Source organism: Sus scrofa, chromosome 8 (genome assembly GCF_054392235.1).
Source record: "Sus scrofa isolate SSC_HxYL_T2T_F1_AM1 chromosome 8, Sscrofa_HxYL_maternal_Yorkshire_Landrace_v2.0, whole genome shotgun sequence".
NCBI classification, from domain to species: Eukaryota; Metazoa; Chordata; class Mammalia; order Artiodactyla; family Suidae; genus Sus; species Sus scrofa.
This window is the reverse complement of record NC_139390.1, coordinates 11,738,908-11,762,215: the sequence shown is the minus strand read 5'-3', so window position 1 is coordinate 11,762,215 and position 23,308 is coordinate 11,738,908. Positions and strand designations below refer to the sequence as shown.

At 45.2% G+C, this 23,308-nt stretch overlaps 1 protein-coding gene and 3 long non-coding RNA genes across 30 annotated transcripts in view; 2 read left to right on the top strand and 2 right to left on the bottom strand.

The window, feature by feature from the left end:
- Positions 1–23,308, top strand: part of LDB2 (LIM domain binding 2) — a 397,713-nt gene that overhangs the window by 211,498 nt on the left and 162,907 nt on the right. The window lies entirely within an intron of this gene.
- LOC146400320 (uncharacterized) lies at positions 1,336–7,730 on the bottom strand. The gene is made up of 2 exons (XR_014812174.1): positions 5,907–7,730; positions 1,336–5,380 (listed from the first exon to the last, which is right to left on the bottom strand). It is a non-coding gene; the product is annotated as an uncharacterized LOC146400320 (long non-coding RNA).
- On the top strand, positions 11,629–17,245 carry LOC146400319 (uncharacterized). Its single transcript, XR_014812178.1, has 2 exons — positions 11,629–15,562; positions 16,554–17,245. It is a non-coding gene; the product is annotated as an uncharacterized LOC146400319 (long non-coding RNA).
- On the bottom strand, positions 17,463–22,016 carry LOC146400318 (uncharacterized). Its single transcript, XR_014812179.1, has 2 exons — positions 21,781–22,016; positions 17,463–19,119 (listed from the first exon to the last, which is right to left on the bottom strand). It is a non-coding gene; the product is annotated as an uncharacterized LOC146400318 (long non-coding RNA).

Genomic DNA, 23,308 nt, shown 5'->3' with positions numbered 1-23,308 from the left:
TATATTTTAAAGCATCATGAGTTTTGTGTATAATTTCACTTTGCAAGGTTTTAGAAGACGGTCCATTCTTTTCAAGACTTTGCTAACTTTTTTCTTGCTACATCTGCGCCCTATTGTGATGTGTCTTTAGTTGCGTGATGATCCCTGCTCACCGTGGAGAGGTTGGGGATGGATGCGGGTGATGCCGAGGCTGAGGACCGCTGTCCCTGGTCTGTTCCCCTGGCACGTGGGTGCAGTAGTTCCCCTGCAGATACTCTCTCTGCTGATGTGCACGTTGCCAGGCTGACACTAAACCAGGGCAGAGCACCGTTACAGGCGGTGACCTGACACACCAGCCTTTTCTCTCCCTTCCCAGTAAGCAAATTTATGGGGATAACCTTAAGCCCACTTCCGTATTTACACAAAAAGAATCACTCAAACATTGACGAGTGTAAGTTGCCTCTTGGCCGGTCACATCACGCCACTGAGTCTGAGCAAAAGCTGAAACCCGCAGCTCTGTGGACCGCTTGTGGGGCTGCCAATCCAGCCTTGATGGGTTTTCTTTTATTCTGCCCCAAAGCTGCCGAGCTCAGCTGAATACCCACGCTGTGAGGAAGCTTCTTTAGCCAGGATTTGGTCTGCACATTTGGGATAACTTACTGGAAGGATCTTAAGGGATTCCTGCCCCTGATAGTTGCTTGTGAAAACAGCATTTCACAAACACGGTGCCGTATTTACTCACGCCTTCATGCTTTGCTTTGATTTTGAGAAGAGACTCAGAAAAAGGCATTCTCTGTATCCTCTGTCCCCTTCTCTCCAGCTTTTTTACCCTCTGTTTTCAGAACATGGACCCATCACAGCTGGATAGTGACTGAGAAAATACGCATTGCATGAAAGAGATACATCATTGCAGTTCACGTGTATTGTAGTGAAGGTTGCTTCTTGTGAAAAAAACCAAACTCTACCTTTGGCATCTGCGCTATTCCCAAATGGGGATAATCTCCCACGAGGGCTTACATACCACCTCCTGTGAGGCGTTTTCCCTCCTAGCCTTTCCAGATCTGAGCAGGGCACACCGTGGGATGTGAGTTGCAGGCAGTGGCATAAACCCAGCATGAACCCCAGTTGCATCTTATTCATCTGGAGGTTCGAGCATCATCTGGCCTAGATGCATAGCTATATTCGCTCCATTCTACTGTTTACGCATCGCTCATGAGTTCAAAGTACCTCCCTTCCAGAGCTGTGCAGGTTTAAGGTACTGAGGCAGCCAACACTCAGGACAATGCCAGCCTTATTTAACCAACACAAGAGAGTTATGATTATAACTCTTATTTTTTTTTAATTGATGCAGAGGTTCATGGCTTTTTGGTGCCAATGTGAGCGGAGGAACAAAAACTCCTTGTGCAGGAATCTCTGTACTTATCTTTCCTGTTTATCCATCTTCTCCTTCCCAATTCTTTCATTATTATTAGTAGTAGTAGTAGTAGTATTTTGCAAGTTGTGGTTGGTAGTGAGCCTTGTTTTTTTTTTTTTTCTTTTTTTCCCCATAGATTCCTCTAAAATGGATTCATAACTTAAGATTCAAGGAACCCCAAGAGGGGCCTTCAGGGACCTGTCAGTGGCCTGAAAACATACTACATATGTTTGAATATTTGTGTGTCTGTGAATTCTTCTAAGGACAGCGACTAAAGATTTTTATCAGAGTGTCAGAGGACGGCAGGCCCCCAAAGTGTAAGACTCATCCCTGCAGGGAGCAGGTACCCCATAGTGCACAGGTGCAACAATGCCAGAAGATTCCAGGGCCACAGCAGTCGCCTGCTCCTCTCTCTAAAGATTCTTAGGTTCCCAAGTTGAGGGGAGGGAGATAAAATCATGATTCATAAATAAACAGGCCTTCGATTCTCTTTCTCAGGGACTCACCCCCTGCATGTCTCATGATATGAGGTCCTTACAGCCAATCCCGACGCTAAGCCAACCTAAGGCCCCCAAAACTTTTTTGGCAATTTCAGATCCTTAAACAGCTGTGCTGTAGTGGGAACTCCCCTTTTTAAAATTTTTATAGCATTTTTGTTACTCAATTAAATTTATAATTGTGCAACGATCATCACAACCCAATTTTACAGCATTTCCATCCCAAACCTTCAGTGCATCCCCCACCCCACAACCTGTCTTATTTGGAAACTATACGTTTTTCAAAGTCTGTGAGTCAGTATCTGTTCTGCAAAGAAGTTCGTTGTGTCCTTTATTTAGATTCCACATGTAAGTAATAGCATTTGATGTTGGTGCCTTTTTTTTTAATTTATTTTATTTACTCACTTTCTTTGAGAATTATAGGGGGCATGGTCTGGATAATTACCTAATTCTCAGTCTCAAAATAAGCGAGGCTTGGAGGTGGGGAGAGGAAATTTGACGAGTAATGCTTTTTTTTTTTTTTTTTTTTTTACTTATTTCTACCCTAAGGAAGATAGAGATGAATGCAAATGCTCGCAGCAAGGAACAAATGCCCTGGGCTTCTATTGCAGACACCAGTCTCAGGCTTTCTTTGTCTATGTCTGTGACCACTATGTACAACCATAAAGAATGCAAAAGTGAATCAGGCATAATCACCAACTTAGCAAGGGTTAAGCATCAGCCTTGAGGACCCTGAAACATATCTGAAACTCACCAAGACAAGTCATCTTCTCTGCGCTGCTTTCTGGCTCTGTGTTCCTGCCAAGCTTGCCTAACTAGACTGATGGGGGCAGAGGAAAATTCCAAATAGAAGAGGTTCTTTTTTCTTTCCCCTGGAGTGCTGAGCTTTACTGGGAAGTAAAAAAAAAAAAAAAAAAAAAAAGAGGGAGAAGGAAAAATACTCTTTCTTTCCACCGCAAAGCAGAAAAAAATTAAAGTTGTATGACTGTTATAAATATTACATGCTCAGGGCACCAGTACCTGTATATCGCCACATTCCAAGGCTAGGTTGGAAATAACCCGTTTCCTGCTGCTGTCGGATTTGAGACTTGATCTATCCCTAAGGATAAGATTGCACCTAACTTTTTATTTGTTTGTGTGTTAGTAGGAGACTCGATAAGAAGACACCAACCAGGCTTATTTTGAAGGTCTCAGCCATGAATGGAAGATTGTTTTCTGCTTTATATCCTCCAGGCTTGGGTCACGTATTTACATTTAACTTTCACCTTATCAAATTAGTATGGGTAACGACATAAGTTTGTATACGTGGGTATGTTTTGAAGTTTGGGCAGTCATAGGATGCTTCTTTTCCTACAAGATTTCTCCCTTCAAATACGTGTTTTTGACTCTCAGGATGAAGCAAAGGGTGCTATTTTCACCCAATATTTATGATACTTCCATCCTGTGAGTCTCAGGATGTCACCAAGGCCACAGTAACATCACTGGACTGTCACAGAGGAAAGGTCGGGAAGCAGCAATTTGGAACCACAGACAGTGTTGGCGATTAGCAGGCAGGGCAAGGAGGTAAGGGAAGCTCTGGACAGGCAGAAGCTTCTCCAAGAATTATTAACTGAAGCGGAGAGGAGGGGTCCCTCACCGAAGGAATGGAAGCCTGAATTGGTCAGACGCCTAAAGCCCTTTCGATGGTCACCATCATGAGAAGCAAACGGGTTTACTTCTCCCTTTCATTCTAGAATGAGAAAATGGGAGAATCGGAGTACAGGAGACGGGAACTGCCTCTATTCTCCCAAAAGGCCTGAAATCAGAGCTGCCAAAGGCAACTGGCCAAGCTGAGATGGAGCTCAGACGTGCTAGCCAGAGTTCTCATTCTTGAAATGAGCTATCTTATTGTCTCTCTGTGCAAGAAAGCATGGGGTTTGTTCTTAAAACCCTGATTCCATCTCCTTCTTTCCATCCTGTGGTTAAGAAGTTTCCTCTGCTACCTAACGGTTGGCGTGGCGTAAATGCCTGCAAGAGCACACGCGGTCCTTATTTATAGAATAGCCTGTTTCCCATCAGGGCAGAGAACTTTATAGTTACTGTGAAGAATTTGCATTTGCAAAGCGGCTCTGCATCATGTTTATTCTTGTAGGTTCAGAATTTTAGAACAGTTCCAAATACATGGTTAGCTTTCCTTAACTATTTGTTTAATGAATCAGTGAAAAAGACATACAATGAATGTCTCGCAGAAGCAATATGGTATTGGTGACTGAAAAAAAAAAAATGTACAACCTAAAAGTTGAGAATTATGTTTTATTTGGCAGATTTTCTGGGGAATTAAGCCCATAAGACAGCATCTCAGATAGCTCTGAGGGCCCGATCTGAAGAGGTAGGGAGAAGCCATGATATACAGTTTTTGCAACAAAAGCAAGGTAGTTGGAATCCTGGAAAAGATGGCTGTTAATGAAAGAAAACCAGACATCTCAAGGTAACGAATTTAGTGCTTTTCTATATATGGGAAGTCGCAAAAGTTCAGGCTCATTGAAATCATTCCTTTGATATGGACCCTAACTGCCTAGGGCCAGTATCCTGCTTTTCTCCATCCTGAATCTCCTCCGGGTGCACCGCTGCAGGTGGCTGCCGTGGCTGCTGGCCTGATGGCTGCCACATCCTCTGCTTACTGAGATGGCAGGAGATAGTTTTCATTCACCCATGGTCTCACTGAAAGAGCAAAGTTCTTAGAGCCTTGGAGACAAGCAGCCCTAGATTACAATCATACCTCTGCTATCTGGAAGCTGTTTGATCTTGGACAACCCACCTATATTCTCTCAGCTTGGTTTTCTCATCTCTAGGAATTAGGTAAGGAGGCATATCTTGCAGTTATACAACAAGACTTAGAAATGGAAAGGATGGGCCTCGTATACAATAGGTGCTTTATAAATAGCAGTGGAGGTGCTTATTTTAAAGAGGCAGGAGAGGAAATCGAACATGGCATCCTTGCAACCTGGGAGAAAATGTCCATCTGACTCGAATGTACTGGTTAATTACAGGCTGATTTTTAAAAGTAAGAAAGAGAAGGACAAATATCATGTGATATCACTTCTCTGTGGAATCTAAAGTATGGCACAAAAGACTCTATCTACAAAACAGAGACAGTCTCACAGACATAGAGAGCAGACTTGTGTTTGCCAAAGAGGACAGGGAGGGAGTAGGATGGACTGGGAGTTTGGGGTTAGTAGATGCAAACTAAATTGGATTGTTATGATCATTATATAACTACGGATGTGATAAATTCATTTGAGTAATAAAAAAAAAAAATGCATGGGCAATGAGGTCCTACCATACAGCGCAGGGAACTATATCCAGTCTCCTGAGATAGACCATGATGAGAAAGGGAATGTATATATACTATGTATGTATGACTGGGCCACTTTGCTGTACAGCAAAAATGGGCACAACATTGTACATTAACTATACTTTAATCAACAAAACAAAACCCTTCTAGGAGTTCCTGTCATGGTGCAGTGGAAACGAATCTGACCGGGAACCATGAGGTTTCGGGTTCGATCCCTGGCCTTGCTCAGTGGGTTAAGGATCCAGCATTGCCGTGAGCTGTGGTGTAGATCGCAAATGTGGCTTGGATCTGGCATTGCTGTGGCTGTGGTGTAGGCCTGCGGCTACAGCTCCAATTAGACCCCTAGCCTGGGAACCTCCATGTGCCGCAGGTACAGCCCTAAAAAGCACCCCCCCCAAAAAAAAAAGAATGAAAGAAAGAAAATCTGTTATTTAAAATTTTAGGAAGTTTAAATATGACTGAAGCATAATTTTGTCCCTCTCCCCTCAAGTTTCTCATGTTTCAACTCTTAAGTCTAAGTTTTTCTTTCATTCTTTTTTTTTTGCTTTTTAGGGCCATTCCTGCAGCATATGGAGGTTCCCAGGTAGGGGTCCAATCGGAGCCACAGCCCAGCCTACACCACAGCCACAGCAGCACCAGATCCTTAACCCACTGAGCGAGGCCAGGAATTCAACCCAGAAACCTCATGGTTCCTCGTCAGATTCATTTCCGCTGTGCCACAACGGGAACTCCCTCAAGTCTAAGTTTCTAATCAAACTGCGTGGATAGTGCTTCTGTTTGTTTGCGCTCTTTCCCTTGAGGCTGAAGTCTGTGTCTTACTTAGGAGGACACAGCTCCCAAGATGGTCATAGCAGGTGTAAGAAAACATGGATCTTCCAAGGACGTGCTGGTACGTGCTTGGGAAGTCTTGACAGTAGCTGGTGTGGCATTGTTTATAGCATACATCCTTGTGATAGATTTCCTCACGGGTTAGAGAGTGAAGACAGCATGTTCTCTCTTTAAAAGCATTTGGCCAATGGAGATGAGCCCAACCGTCTTTGTTTATTTGGTTGGATAAGTTGATCAAGGGCACGGAGAGGTATCACCCATTGTGGGCCAGCCCTTTATGCAGCCTCCTTCAGAAGCTGCTTTCTGGAGTTCCCGTCGTGGCGCAGCGGTTAACGAATCCGACTAGGAACCACGAGGTTGCGGGTTCGATCCCTGCCCCTGCTCAGTGGGTTAACGATCCGGCGTTGCCGTGAGCTGTGGTGTAGGTTGCAGACGTGGCTCGGATCCTGCGTTGCTGTGGCTTTGGTGTAGGCCAGTGGCTACAGCTCCGATTCGACCCCTAGCCTGGGAACCTCCATATGAGGTTGGCCCAAAGAAATGGCAAAAAGAGAAAAAAAAAAAAAAAAAAAAAAAAAAAAGAAAAAAAGAAGCTGCTTTCTACTGCAATATTCTTCGTAGAGATGGCATTAAGAGAGATAAACTCGTGAATAGATGTTCATCTTTACAACGTCAAGGCCTAACTGTTCTTAGAACTTTTCCAACCAGACACAGTCAGTTCCATGAGGCTGTACAGCATTCAGTGAATGGTTTAGGGAGGTGAACAAATAGAAGCCATCAGCTCTTCAAATGCATCCCAATTCATTTGCAACCCAGGCGAGACTGCAGCATCAGTCAGAAGCTCCCCATTTCCTGAGCTCGAGGGGGCTGAGCTCCTGTTTCAGTGTTTCATTCCATCCTCACAGTGGGCCGAAAGGGATGAGTTTCTTTGCCCCATATTATAGATGAGAAAAGCGAGGCACATCTAGTTATTGAATAAGAGTCAGAAACCTGATAAGGGGTCTTACCCACCTGGGTCCCTCTGCTCCCCGCTTTCCAAGCCAATACCCAGAAATGTGGCTAGGAAGGAAAGTTGCATTTCATCAGAATGCCGGTGATCTGGGGAGATGGTGGACTCGTGGCCCCCAAAACCACCTGTGAAAATTCTGCTCGGCCATGAAAGCTTTTAAAGGGGAAAAGGGACGTCATCTCAGTTGTTCATTGAGGGGGGGGTCAGAGTCATTGCCATCCCCCACTGCGTGCCAGGGTGGACGCCTCGTCACCCTCCTCTCGATGTCATCCTGTTGACACAGTTTGGCTACATGGTTGGTCTCAGGGAATCACTGAAGGGTCACTCTGTTCATTCATTACTGAGTCTTCAGTCCTACTTCTCTGGTCTATGGAAAGAACCGACAAGTTAGGCAAGGAGTTGGGTGATCAAAAGATCTGAAAGTGGAGTTCCTGATGTGGCTCAGCCGATTAAGGACCCGACAGAGTGTCCATGAGGATGTGGGTTCAATCCCTGGCCTTGCTCAGTGGGTTAAGGATCCAGCTTTGCTGTTAGCTTCAGTGTAGGTCACAGATGTGGCTCAGATCTGGTGTTGCTGTGGCTGTGGTGTAGACCCCTGGCCTGGAACTTCCATATGCCACAGGTGCAGCCCTAAAAAGAAAAAGAAAAAAGGAAAAAATAAAATAATAAAAGGTCTGAGGAGTTCCTGTTGTGGCTCAGTGGTTAATGAATCCGACAAGAACGATGAGGTTGTGGGTTCAATCCCTGGCCTTGCTCAATGGGTTAAGGATCTGGCGTTGCCATGAGCTGTGGTATAGGTCACAGACACGGCTCGGATCCCAAGTTGCTATGGCTCTAGCCTAGGCTGGTAGCTACAGCTCTGATTCGACCCCTAACCTGGGAACCTCCATATGCCGCGTGCAGCCCTAGAAAAGACAAAAAAAAAAAAAAAAAAAAAAAAAAAAAAAGCTCTGAAAGGTGTGTAGGACAAGAGATGAGTGCAGCACGGGGGTGCCTGGTTTGAAAGTTCATTATAATATAGCTTTGTTAAAGAGCAAGTAAAGGGGGCTTCCCTCTGAGGGTGGTTTCCTGCAAAGCCAGGATTTGAACCCAGTTCACGCCTACTTGCATCTATTATATCTAAGATCTGGAGCAGCCACACCGACTCCTGCCTGGTGCCTACCATCCGGGCTCCCGGCTGTTATGTGGGTGTAACTTTGATGTCTGGCCAGTGTGGATACTGTCTCCAGCAGAGGTTGACTCTCTTCCATCATTCAGCTCTTCTGGGACCACCCTGCCCTTGGTATCCCAGCTCAGGAGTGGTTCCAGCTCCACCAGCTGGTGGCCTTGGATCCTGAACTCCTGTGGTCCTCTCCAGCTTCAGGGCTCGCAGCAGTTTCCTGCTGTGGATGATGTCTAGATTGCTCTCTGTCCCCCCATTTGTGGTCTGAGCCCCTCCACCACCTGTGAAAACAATGCCTGTTTTGTATTCCTTCTGCTTGAAACACCTAAAGTGGGTTTTGTTTCCGTAACTAGACTCTGCCTAATGAGGAAACCCAAACTAGAAATCTGATACGTTGTTTTATATTTTATAAGCCATACTGAAAAGAACATAGTAAGACCTGAACACATATATTAGGAGAAAAAGAAGGAATGCAGGGGGCAGGAGAAGAAGGCAGAGACTCTGTTTGATATTGACACTGAGCCTGCAGCTTTGGAGTGGAGAACTTAACATCGTGTGAATATCTCATTGAAATGCAGCCCATTCTCTATTATGAACACCATCTGAATTGAAAAAGCCCCAAACTATGTCTCCTGGACAAATCAGTCAAGATGCTGAGTGAAACAAAGCTACATTCTAATTTTTAAAAACTCCTATCAGATCCCATATTGTAATCGAATGCTGTAGCAGTAATTATAGCTACAGAGCAAAATGCCATTCTGTGTGTCTTTTTTAAGAAAATGGAATAGAGGGAAAAGCAAGAGCCTATCATTTTATATCAGTGTGCCACGTGGCCAGTGGCGACAGCTCCCGTGGCCTCTGTCACTCTCTATGCTTAGGCAGCCTGGAACTCCCACGTGGCCCTTTAAGCCTGAGCAGGTCTCCTCAGTGGCACCAGCGCCGTGGCACCTTCTCACCCTCCTGCAGGCGGTGCGGAAGCCTGTCTCCGGCCCTGCCCAGAAGGGACAGGAGCACGTGGGTTTTCTTTTTTGGACCGAAAGAGGGGGGTTCTCCTTTCTTCATAGCTGCCGCAGGTGCTACTAACACATCGTCTTTGTTCTCTGCCTGCCTCCTCTTCCCCCAAGAAACAGCCACACCCCAGGCTAATCCAGACCCTGCTCCATGCATTCACAGTGAGCAGCCTGTGCAGTCGGGAAAAGGCCCCTCGTGGCTCTCACTTGTGTCCCCATCACAAGCTTGTGGGCTGTTCCCGCTTGCTTTTCCTGACCATGTAAACGTGCCCACATCTGCCAGCACATCAGTCCCAGTCCAGGCACCTCTCTTTATCAATGTCCGAATGGATCCTTCTAATATAGAACTTTACAGACACAAAAAGATAGGTAAAGAAGGGCTGGATCTCTGTCTCAGAGCAGCATGTGTGTGTGTGTGTGTGTGTGTGTGTGTGTGTGAGAGAGAGAGAGAGAGAGAGAGAGAGAGCCGTACACAAGGAAAGCCACAATAATATTCCACCAAAGTAGCGAGTGCATCGAGTCCAATCTTTCTGACGAATGCCTGTGGTACCTCCTCTGGTCTCGTTTGGACCTTCCCTGGCACCGCTTCTTCTGTTTTCCATGGGTTCCGTTCTGCACCCTATCCCAGCTCATATTCCACAGCGAACCCTGCTCATTAAAATCACACATGTCCTTTGTGAGCATCTGGGCCGAGGTGTGAATTACATACAGTTAGCGGGTTTCGGTAAATACTGTTACTTTATGAGTGGAGAGATTAAAGATTAATAAGAGCACAGATTTCGGTAGGTGGTGAAGCCAGGCTCGAATCCTAGTTCTGCTACGAGCCAAATTGTGGCCCTTGAAAAGCAAACTCTTAAGCAATCATTCCCTCATTTCTAACAATACATTAACAATGAGGGTAATAGTACCTTCCCCAAGGGGTTATGCGGGTGAAATGAAATTGCAAATGCAAAGTGCCCCTCAAAGCTCTCCATGACTGACCAGGGTAAACGCTTACTAAATGGCAGCTGCTGCTGCTTGTACTCAGTTGACAGCAAAGGCTGTGCTAACCACCCGGTTCCCCAGCTCCACCGTCCTGCAGATGCTGCAGTGACGGAGGACTTCTTAGGACTGCAGGAAGACGCAGGCAGCTGCCGTGCACGGGCACGTGCTACATCAGCACCCGCCTGAATTTGGTGGAATGAGGGATCTCAGAGTGGTTGCAGAAGCAGAAAGGGCTTCAGGGTCCAACAGACAGGAAGTTCAAATCCCCATTCTTGCACTTCCACACCTTGTAACTTGGAATAATTCACTTAAGTCTTTAGGACTCTTTTTTTTTTTTTTAATCTGACTCATAAAATGGTTCTGAAGTTATAATTCAATATAAAAAATCTAGCCCAGTGCCTGACACATATTAGATGCTAAACAAGCAAGATACTCTTTCCTAGTGGTTATATTTGCAACGTGTATTGAATTGGAGAAGCGCTCCCCCTTAACCAGTTACTGTCCACATTTTTTGTTTACGATGAAGAAGGTTCATTTCATGCCTACCTTCCCTATCCTGAAAACTAAGACAGTTCTTTGAATTACATTGTCTCAGATTTTAACTATTCCCCTGGTCTCCTTTTTGATCCAGACTTGGCGTAGCAGCACCCTCCACAGAGGAAATACTGGGGGGAAAAAAGGAAATTCCTTGAAAGAATGAGTGTGCATTAGTTAGTATGAGTGGATATATTTCCCAATAGAGTTTGCCATTTCTCGGTTTCTAAAGAAATCCAGACTTAGTTTATGTACTTCTTAAATCACCGTCTTCTTTCTCATTTTTATTCCCATGATTGAAAATAGGACTCTTAACACGAAGCACATGGCATTACATTAATGAACTCAAAGGGGTGGTTTTTTTAAGTTTATAAAGTCATATGGTCAAAATGTATATAAAAACAAAAAGTCCTCTCTCTCACCCCGTATTCTACTGGAGAAAAAGAAGAAGAAAAAATAATTTATTCTGAGGCTTTCTTTCTGAAAGCATTTGGGATGATGATGAAGGAAAGTGGGGAAGAAAAATATAAGGCCAAAGAAAATAGAAAGTCAGGCTTCCAAAGGATGGAAGCTGGATGAATAAGGACAAAAAATGTGATTTGTAGCAAGAGCTGGGACATCCACTAAAACCAAGAACGGAAAAGTCAGAATAATTATTTTATCCACGCACCAGTGCAGCACTGACAACCTAAATATAAACCAATTCTTTCTTGATTCATTCAGACTTTGGGGTTGGTAGATGCAAACTATCACATTTAGAATGGATAAGCCATGAGGTCCTGCTGTACAGCCCAGGGAACTATATTCAGTCTCTTGAAGTAGACCATGAGGGAAGATAATGTAAGAACGGGAATATGTATATATACATATGTGTGCATGTGTATGACTGGGTCATTTTGCTGTACAGCAAAAATTGGGACAACTCTGTAAATCAATTATACTTTAATTAAAAAAAAAAAAACTACCCCCCCCAAAAAAACATGTAGAGTTTGCCTGCTGTGAGAGAGGCTCTGTTCCAAGGTCAAGAACAATCTGGTACTCCTGCCTCAAATCCTGATTGTCTTCCTACCTTCTCCAGGTCTTCTGAGACCCCCACGGTTTGGGGGAGTGGACTCTGATTTTCAGGTTCACGGAGAAGTCCTGCTTCACTTGGTCACATCTACCGCCAAATCCTAATCTTCTGTTGAGATGGTTGCCTAAGCACGAGAGCATGATCTGTGGAATCACACGGTCCTCCCCCACATGTTTTGTTTTTGCTGTTATTTAAGCCTGTGGGGCCCCAGCCTCTGCATCAGTGAGAAGGAGAAGTGGGAAGCCAACTGCCAAGCAAGGCAGGGAAGGTACAGTAAGGAGAAAGGCCCTCAGATGCCAGCAAGATGAGTGGTGTGATGGAAGTAATACACGTTCACCCTAACTGGGCCTTCTGCAGCCCTCTCTTGGGATGTGGGTTCTTGGCTTTGGCTCTGATAAAGGAACAGCCACAAGGAAGGAAGAAGTGAGACTCTAGTTCTCTGAGCATCTAGTGAAGGGGTCGGGGACTCCCAAGTTCATGGCCACTCCTTGGGCAGAGCATCCTGTGCCATGGGAGCTACATCCTCGAGACCTTGTGATTAGCCTTGATCTGCTACATTCCTCTTTGTGGACTTGCTTTTACTTGGCTTGGTTGATCCCTTGCTGGAGAATGCTTCCAGACTCTAAGGGGATAGGGTAGCGTTGACGGTGATATTAGGATAATGGAAGTGAAGAAAGTGTCTTCAGATGAGTCATGAAATCCACATTTAGGTTCAGCTCACATCAGAACATGAGATCTGCTGTGGGCTCTGCCACTTACCTTCCCTTACTTTACGTCACTTCATCTTTTCAGATCATCTGTGTCAGGTTCTCAAACAGTGGAGGAAATCTCAGCCTCAGAGCATTGAAATAACTCGTCCAAGATGGCATCCTTAGCCAGCCACAGGGCTGTGCCCTCCCAGACAGAGTCGAAGTTTTCTCCAGCACAGTTAGCTTTCCAGTCTAAAAAAAACTTGAGGCGTGTAAAGGATGTTTGAGGTAATCTCACCCAACTCCCTCATTTTAGGGAAGCAGAAACAAAGGGCTATTGCAGGTAAAAGCAGGCGAGATCACATCCTCCTTGCTGACACAACCAAAATTAGAGGTTGGTCTCCTAGGTCTCAGACTTTGATCATTAGCAGCTGGTAAATATCCTTCCCCTTCATCACCAGTTTACAATAGAAACATTGTATTACATTATATTATTATATTATATTATTTATTTTCGGCTACAGTATGCAGCAGCTTAATGTGGGGTTTTAGTTCCCAGACCAGGGATTGCACCTGGGCCACAAAGGGTAAAAGTGGTGGATCCTAACCCCTTGACCACCAGGGAACTCCCTTACTTTTTAATTTTAATCTTAATTGTTGAAATATGGTTTCTGAACAATATTGCAGAAGTCACAGATGTATAGCATAGCGATCCACAATGTGTAAAGGTTACACTCCATTTATAGTTATAAAATATTGGCTATATGCCTCATGTTGTACAGTATATCCTTGTAGCTTATTTTATACAGAACAGTTTGTACCATTTAATCCCCTTCCCCTATACCACCTCTCCTCACTTCCCTCTCGCCACTGGGAACCATTAGTTTTTCCTCTATATCTATGAGTCTGCCTCCTTTTGTTTTTTGTTCTGTTCTGTTTTTGTTTTTGTTTTGTTTTGTTTTGTTTATGGCTGCACCCATGGCATATGGAAGTTCTCAGGCCAGGGATCAAATCTAAACTGCAGCTATGACCTACTCCACAGCTGTGGTAACACTGGATCCTTTAACTCGCTGCCTGTGGGCCAGGGATTGAACCCATGCCTCTGCAGTGACATAAGCTGCTATAGTAAGATTCCTAACCCACAGTACCACAGTAAGAACTCCCCATTTTATTATAGTCGCTGGTTTGTTTTATTTTTTAGATTCCACATATAAGTGATATCATACAGTATTTGTTTTTCTCTGACTTGTTTCACTTAACATAATGCTCTCCAAGTTCATCCATGTTGCTACAAATAGCAAAACTCCATTCTTTTTTATGGCTGAGTAGTATTCCACTTCATAGATACACCACATCTTCTTTATCCATTCATCCGTTGATGGATAAATGTTACCTAGTGTATACAGGAAGTTCCAAATAAACCTAGAAGAGCTAGCTCCAAAACAGAAGAAGAGACCTGGGGTCCTCTCCCAGCCATGGGTAAGGAAATTTTCCATTGTGGGTTTTCTTAATCTTGCCTCTAGTTTAGGGATCAGTAAACTATAGCCTATGGGTCATATCTAGTTTGTCATCTTGTTTGTAAATAAAATTTTATTGCAACACAGCCATATCCATTTGTTTACATATCATCGATGGCTACTCTTTGCTTTTCTGCTATGAAGGCAAAGTTGAGGAGTTGGGACAGAAACTACATGGTCCATGAAACCTCAAGTATTTCCTGCTTGGCCCTTGAGAGAAAGCATTTCCTGACCTTTTTTGTAGTTAATACCTGTTGTTGGCCTAGAGGTCTGAAATTACATTTTTAATAAGTTTTTCTCAATTAGAGATGAGAGTGTGTGGCAGAGATGTTATCAAGTCCAAAACCCAAACGTCCAACCATCTCTACTGGGTGTAAACCTGCATTTACTCAATTTACACTTTTCTTTGCCTAAGAGAGCAAATTTAAAATCAAGATTCAGCTACCTTGGGTAATAACACTACACTTTTTCAAAGGGTGGTTTTTTTTTTCCCCTGACAAAATAAGAAATGTAACTCTGTCAGCAGCTCAATAAGCCAAAATATGATGAATGGGCAATCAAGGAATATATACATATTTTGTAGAATATTCTTGATGAGTTGAATTCTACCTGAATCCAGCCATTCTTCATGTGTTCATTCTTATTGCAGTTGGACAGAAATAACAGCGGTCACGTTTTCTCTTCTCACAGGCATCTGGCTTGTATTTCTGCTTGCACTTCTGCTTGCACGTATTGAAAACAAAAAGGTACACAGAGCAAAACTTGCCCTAAATTTCAGCTGAGTTGAGCTTGATTTTAGTCATGAATGACGCTATTTTATTTGGCACACTGGTGTCACATAATGAAAACCAGATAAAGCAGAAATTAGTGGCTCGTGGGGAAGTTGCCATCGAAAATAGAAAGTTTATATCTGTGAAGAGCACATCACATTAACTCTGAAAGATGTGGCTATTGTTCTCCAAAGATTGATTCTCATTTTCCATGGAAGAGAATTATTGCTGCTAAGTGGATGCCTCGCCAGGAACTAGAATTCCTTACCTGCTTTCTTGCCCTTTCACATCTAGGCGAGGCCGTGTGCCAGTAGTGAGAGAAGTGATGTGTGTTGCTTTCCAGTTGAGGGTAAGAAGCAGGTGTGCCTTCTTCACTGTATATTGGCATTGGATGGAATTGATGGGCTAGAGACCCTGAGGGTGATGGGGCCATAACACAAGAGTCAAGGTCCTCAAATCACTGCCCAACTTTCCTGTCGGAGTCACTGAGCAAGAAGCAAGTTTCTGCTGTGCTAAACCACCGAGATTTGGGGTTGGCAGCTAATATGAACGCACTCAGCCACGGTTCTACTCTTTTCCATCGTAGCATCTCCCTAACGTGGACATTCTCCCATGGCAGTGGTACCCACTCTCTTCTGGGGAGACCCTTCCCCATCTTTCTGGTGAATTCTACTCCTATGTGTTTTGTTAATGGGCCCTTCGGAGGACAAAATTTTTGAGCTGGAAAGAACTTTGGAGATTACAGTCCAACCAACTCCTTTCACAGGTTAGTGGATTGAAGTTTATAACTGATGTCAAGAAATTCAATCAAGGTCCCTTGTCTCATCAGGGGCAGAACTCGTTCTAGGGCTCAGGTGACCTAATGCCCCCCAAATTCAGTTTCTTTTTTTCTTTTTTGTTTTGTTTTGTTTTGTTTTGCACATCACCTACCTTTTTAGCCTGTGTTAGTCATTTTTTTTTTTTTTTTTTTGGTCTTTTAGGGCTGCACCTGCAGCATATGAAGGTTTCCCAGGCTAGGGGTCGAATCAGAGCTGTAGCCGCCGGCCTATACCACAGCCACAGCAGTGCAGGATCTGAGCCATGTCTGCGACCTACACCACAGCTCACAGCAACACCAGATCCTTAACCCACTGAGCAAGGCCAGGGATCGAACCCATGACCTCATGGTTCCTAGTTGGACTCGTTTCCACTTGTGTTAGTTTATACTTGAAATCAAGTTCAGCTCTCGGGGGAAAACACAGTATTAGGATTAAGGCAGGAAGTAGGCCTGTGAGAGATTTTCCAGCTGTACAGTTATCTCCAAGTGGAATTTTCCAAATTAGAAATATATTTGGAGAGAAACACATTGTTGGTTCTGTAATAGATTGTTTAAAGGGAAGTATTATTATCTTCTGGACCCTGTAAACATTTATTGAGGTTTACTTTTCTTTTCTCTCTGGAACTGAGCTCCCGGGTTGGGTGAGTTTGTCAGGCAGAAAAACCTGTTTAGTGTAATTGGTTAGAGAGATTTGTACATAACAAAGGACATCCGCTAAGGGGCGTGGCCTAGCGTCACAGGGTCCACTTTTAGGAGGCCCATCATATACCTCAAAATAAAACAGAGATGAGTTTAGTGTTGGGGGCATGTTACCAGGAGTTCAGAAGAGCACTCCGTTTCTGAACAAGTAGGAAATTTAAGCATTTGAGAACAGGCTGAAGTATCACCTTTGAGATTAAAAGGCTAGTTTGGAAGATGTGACCTGAGATATGTTTTCCAGGTGGGCCCCTCATTTTGGAGCCCCAGAATTGGGTGCAGCAAGGCTGGACGTATGGAAGCTGAGTTTGCCCCTGGAAGACCAGCTGACCTATTGAAGGAGGAAAGGAGAAGATGAGTTGATCACATCCAGAGTCTTAAGTGACTTGAGCTGCTGTCAGAGGAAGGAAACATCAGGAGTGGGAAAGCACTAACCACTGGATAGTCCAGAGGGGCAGGAATGAACATTTACTGAGTACCTTCCATTAGTTGTCATTATTCCTGGTGCTTTGCAAAAAGACATCACAGCCATTTTGTGATGAGGCTCAACGGTCACTGAGGAGGCAGAGCTCCCACTGGTCAGTGAGGGAGGCGCCAGCTGGCAGATCCGGGTCCTTCCCTTCCTTCTACAGGCATCCTTCTACTCCTTTCCCATCTCTTAAGCTCATCCTCAGAGAGATGAAATAGCCTGCTTTTCAGGGCTGGCAGAACCTAAACTGGGATCTTTTTCTTTTTGTAGTTACTTTCTGAGTTGTTTCTAAAGCTTTACTTTTGTTCTGACAGATTGAAAACGTGGCAATGTGGGAACAAAAACTTTTTACTTATTTAAGACTCAAATCCCATCAACTCTCTTACACAATTGTCTTCTCTCCGCCTATATAAAATAAACATGCTGATGAGCAATGTTGAAAGTGACATTAAAACTTTTTTTAAAAAGACACGTACTTGTCTGGAAAATCAATCAGTCTGCATATTCCTGTAAATCTTCATTTATAAATAGGCATCTATCTCGTCTCTGAATGATTAAATGTAATGCCGCTGAAAGTAGGAAAGATTTCCCCAGTTCTCAAGTTTGCAGAACTGGGATGCATACATTTTATTAAAATGAGGAATAGAGCGCATTTCAACAATTCACATTATCACAGTGAAATTCTTATATTCATTTTTATTGCTGTATAACAAATTACAGGAAACAGTGGTTTAATACAACACTCATGTATTATGTCCTGGTTTTGTAAGGCAGACATCCAGATGGACTCAGCTTGGATTCTCCCAAGGCCAAGTCAGGGCATCTGCTGGGTTTGGCTCCAAGCTCCTTCAGGTTGTTAGAAGAATTCAATTTCTTGTGGTTTTAGAACCATGGTCACCATTTTCTTGCTCACTGTTGGCCAATGACAGCTCTCAACATTTTTTTTTTTTTTTTGTCTTTTTAGGGCTGCATCCATAGCACATGGAGTTTCCCAAGCCAGGGGTCACATTGGAGCTGCAGCTGCTGGCCTACTCCACAGTCACAGCCACAGCAATGCCAGATCCAAACCATAACTGAGACCTATGCCACAGCTGGCAGCAACGCCAGATCCTTAACCCCCTCAGTGAGGCCAGGGGTTGAACCTGTGTCCTCCCAGACACCATTGGGTCCTTAAGCTGCTGAGCCACAATGGGAACGCCACTCTCAGCTTTTTTCTCTTCTATGACCAGCCAGAGAAAATTCTCTGCCTTTAAAGGACTCACGTGATTGGCTCAAACCCACTAGGGATGGAACCCACAACCCCATGGTTCCTACTCGGGTGCGTTTCCGCTGTGCCATGATGGGAACTCCTGACTTTTCATCTGAATGGTATGTTCCCAAGTTTCATTTAGTTGGATTGCGTGAGGATGTTTCTGTCCCCTTTGGGCTGTATCATGGTCAGGGACCGCTGATTCTAAAGCATAAGGTAGAAGGATGCAGATATGTTGGGTGGCAGGAGGGTCTCTGGTGTTGTTTTTATTTGCATGCGTCCTTCTTCCAATTCTGTATCCTCTGCCACTTGTTGAAATGGTGGAGAAAGGTTAAGTATTCAGCCATGGAGGAGAGCGTGGCTTTTGGAGGAGAGGCCGGGATTCCAGTCCCTACTTCTGTACTTACTTGCTGTGTGGCCCTGGCCATGCTCCTTAGCCTCTCGGAGCCTGCTTTCCTGCCTCTTTGCTGGAGACACCGCCGTGGCGGGGGATCTTTGCGAGCAGCAAACGAGAGGCGTGCCGTTCCCGGCATGTCGTAGGGATCCTGTAAATGGTGGCTGTTTTCGTTGCTTCCATCATCAAGTTTTAAGAAAACAAGTATTGCATTCATTCCCAGAGGTGATGTTTAAATGCAGTTTGGTAACCCGAAAGCACAGAAAACAAACGTATAGCTATCAAGGGGGAAAAGGCGGGTGTAAATTAGGAATTTGGGATGAACTCATACACAGTACAGTGTATAAAATAGATGATCAACAGGAACCTACTGTACAACCCAGGGAACTCGACGCAATATTTTTTTTTTTTGGTCTTTTGTCCTTTTAGGGCTGCACCTGATGCACATGGAGGTTCCTGGGCTAGGGGTCAAATTGGAGCTGTTGTTGCCAGCCTCCGCCAGAGCCACAGCCACCGTCAGATCTGAGCCACGTCTGCAACCTACACCACAGCTCACGGCAACACCGGATCCTTAACCCATTGACCGAGGCCAGGGATTGAACCCGCAACCTCATGGTTCCTAGTCGGATTCGTTGGTGCTGAGCCACGATGGGAACTCCTCCATCAATATTTTTCAATAATCTCTAAGGGAAAAGAATCTGAAAAAAAATACGTGTGTGTGTATTGAATCATTTTGCGATACACATCACACCAATACAACATTGTAAATCGACAATAATTCAATGTTTTAGAAGAAAGAAAGATAAACCAGGAGCAGATTGTGTTTTCCTGCTTCCCCTCCACTGAGCCTAGAGGAAGGTGAATGTTAAGATCAGCTTTGATTAAGGGACAGAAAGAAAAAGCAGCAGAGGGCCAGTCCGTTCCTCCCTCCCTCGCTCCCTGCACTGAGCCTCCACTCTGGTCAGGCTGGTGGGCAGGCATTCTGGGGAAGGTCTTCCGCTGCCCCCACCTCTGAGGCTTTCTTCCCATCAGCTCCTCCTTCTGGAACATTCTCAGGCCCCTCCCCCATGTCCCACTTCCTTCCCTGCCCACCCACTCTCGGTGGCTGCACGCTGTAAAGGTTAGGCGCACAGGGCTGAAGGCAGCCCGGGGACATTCACGTCCTGCCCCTTGCAGGTCACGTGACAGCAGAGAGGTCACTCAACTTCTGTTGGCCTCGTCTTGGAAAGGGACGTGAAAATACAATCGAATTGACCTTAACCTTGTAGTGTTGTTGTTGTGCGGATCCGATGAGTAAGTAAAGGTGGAAGATTCGTGCTTGGTTGTAGCAAATGCTTGAGAAGCTTCAGCGCGCACTGTTGTCGCAAGGCACCCTTACTGTCGCCTTTCAGCCTCAAGTTCCCCACCCTCCTCCTCCTTCCCTTCTTCCCACCCTCTTCCCTTCCTTCCCTCGCTCTGTTATTCCCTCCCTTTACTCTCCAATGTCGTGATCTCAACAATTAAAAGGATCATTCATCCACAGTCCCTCCACTGAGATTGTTTTATTTTTGTCTTATTTCTCAGGTCTTGACCACATGGGTGAAAAGGATGGAACTCTGAGGTTAAAAAAAAAATCCCCTGAGTACCAATTATTGCATTTTTGCAAGGCCTTGAAAAGATGCAGTTTTGTATTTCGTATTTTTTTAATTTTCTGCATGGTGGGTGTGTATGTTTATCACAGCTGGGTGATAAACTCAGAGATGATGTTTTATGGTTCTTGGGTTTCTTATCACGGAGACTTGGGAAAGCCTAATCAACCACAAGCTTTAGCCCTATCGTTGTTTGAAAATAAGAGCACTCGAGCAGATAGAAATAAAAAATGTTCTTGGGGTTTGGGACTGGCATATGGACACTGAGGTAAATGGAATGATTGGCCAATGGGGACCTGCTGGAGGGCACAGGGAATGCTACCCAGTGTTCTGTGATCCTCTATGTGGGAAAAGAATCTGGAAGAGAATGGATGTGCACATGTATCACTGAATCACTTTGACGTACAGTAAAACGTTCTCAAAAAGAAAAAAATATATCTTTACAAAGAGAAAGGCTAGATTAGAAAATGGGACCTTAGGCTCATGCCTCAAAGGAGCTTTCCTCTCCAAGACCCCAGAAAAGCCACACTTTGCTGTCCCATGTGGACAGGGAGAACGTTCCTTTATCCTTGCATCCATCCCCCATGCCAGCCCTGCCCTGGCAGCCATGGGGCCAGGAGGAGCAGAGCATGGGTCCTTTAACAAGAGGATGGGGCCAGGCTGGATTTTCTCAGTGGCTCCTGCAGAATTTACCCAAGCACTCACTCTGCATCTCCTGACACAGAGGGAGAAGGGGGCCCGAGAAAGACCCAGGACCTTAAGTGATCCTTCCTCCACTTAGAAACCTAAAGCCCAGGACAAGGAGCCCCCCTGGACCCCCAAAACCCCAGCAGGGCCCAACATTAGACTTGACCCACCACCACATATTTAAGACACACGTACACTGGACACTTGAGAACCCAGTGGGAGTAAGAATACCCCCGAATCAATAACGTGTTCCATTTGTTGTATGTCAATTACACCTCAGTACAGCTGGTGAAAAAGAAAAGAATTGACCAGCAGGCCTGGCACAAAATAATTGCTCAACAAATGTGAACTCTTGAGTTGACTTTTTCTGGGTCCCTATGGAGAAGATCGATGCCCCAGCAATTCGTCCTTAACTGAACCCCACAGCGATTTAGAATCTATAGAATCGAGACGCGCTCCCTGGACTCCTGTGTCATTGTGTGGCAGGCTGTGCCACCCTGCCCCGGGGACTTCCGATGTGGGACTGACCTCCAAAATCACCATTTTGGAGCTCAGTCCCCAATCACCGCTGGCCTTCTCTGTCCACCGCTGGTCCATCATTATTTCAGATGCTGTGGGGAATGGCTGTCTCTACCGTTGAGGCATTTCCCAGACCCCTCCATGGAAATTTTACAGAGATCCCTCTTCTAATCCAGACAGTCCCAAATATATCTGCCAAACATGGTGAAAATATGTCCAGCCATGTCCCAGTGTTTCGGTAATAGGACAAGTAGAATATGAAATATTATTTATTAAATTTATTTACGTGGCTCATATGAAATTAGAGTGCATGCTCTGGTTTGACTGGACGGATCCAGTTTCTCTTCATTTTCCTGGCATGCCATCTGGTTTTGTATTTGTCAGAACAAAAAACTCTGGTTGAGCCCTGTAATTATAAGGAACAAGATATTTGATCTAAAACCAAAATATGTTGTGGAGCCACGTGGAATCAACTAGAACCTCAGGTTAGTAAGCTCGCAGATCTTTTCCAAGGAAGGGTCTTACCTAATAGGGGCCGGCATGGCCAAGCTGCTGAGTTGAAGCGCTGAACCTGGGGCACGGGGATTGCAATCCTGGTCTCTCCCCGGCGAGTGTCACTCAGCTTGGGTCACCTTTCCCGCCCACTTCAGGCATCCTTTCTTGCCATTTGTCCTTGCAGTGCTTACCCATGCTCTTCAGTGCTTTTTCCCCATTCTGTTTTGTTGGTCCTGAATCATTTCTAACTTGTTAACATCTTGTATGCACATCTGCTCTCTTGTTGTGATTTAGTTAGGTGAGCTCGGGAGACCCTTCGCAGCGTGGGAAAGTTCAGCTGTGCTGCCCCACTTTAGGTCACCCCTGACCTCTGTCCATCCTGCCTCCCTTCCTCTTCCCCAACCCCCGCACCCCAGTGGCTGCCTTCCTCCTGAGTTTAGTGATTATGCCAAGCGCTTCATAAGTATTAAAACATGCAAACCTCACCAGGACCCTATCAACATATGCATTATCCTGTCCCCACTTGCAAATGAACCTGAGTCTCTGTGAGGTCATGGAACATTCTCCCTCCCTGCTAGTAAGAGAAAGGCCAAGAAACAAAGCTCAGCTTAGCAAATTCCAAGACCAAAGGCAGGTCTCTGTTCTTGCCTATCCATCTGGCACCCGGATCCCTCCACACCCTCAACGCTAAATACACACCCCGCATCCAAGCATCCTTCCTTGCCTTGGCTCTCATGCTCCTCCGTTCTTTCTGGTTTTCTTACAGTGTTTATGGCTTAGACCCTATGCTTTTATACAATCAGGCATCATGTCATTCTTAGATCACTCTTGACATGCCTCTCACTTCTGGCTTCTCAGTTAGACTGTCTAATTCTCAAAGGTAGAACTGTTTGCCTTTCTGGTTTCTGGCACTTAGCAGTGTGCCCTGTGTGTCCTTAGGGATGGTGAATGACACTCACTGGTTGATGGAGTGCCCTCCTTTGTGAAGCCCCCACTGCACCGGCCCCGGTGACTTGTACAAACAGGGACACACGAGGCCACCTGCTCTGACCCAGGGTCGGTCACCAGTGGGCACTGTGACCCTGGCGTAGAGACTTTGCCTTTAGGTATGTCAGATTCTTCCCAGAAAAACGCAGCTGGACTCACTCTCCACTCTCAAGCGATATGGAGATGGAGCAAAGCAAAAGAAAACACCCTGCCATCCTGTCTTATTCTCCCACCTCGCCATCTGCCAGGACTTTCACGTAGCTCTTGGACATTGAGTTGGGGACACTCCAGAATAAGGTGGGCTGGGAGTTCCCGTCGTGGCGCAGTGGTTAACGAATCCGACTAGGAACCATGAGGTTGCGGGTTCGGTCCCTGCCCTTGCTCAGTGGGTTAACGATCCGGCGTTGCCGTGAGCTGTGGTGTAGGTTGCAGACGCGGCTCGGATCCCACGTTGCTGTGGCTCTGGTGTAGGCCAGCGGCTACATCTCCGATTCGACCCCTAGCCTGGGAACCTCCATATGCCGCGAGAGTGGCCCAAAGAAATAGCAAAAAGACAAAAAAAAAAAAAAAA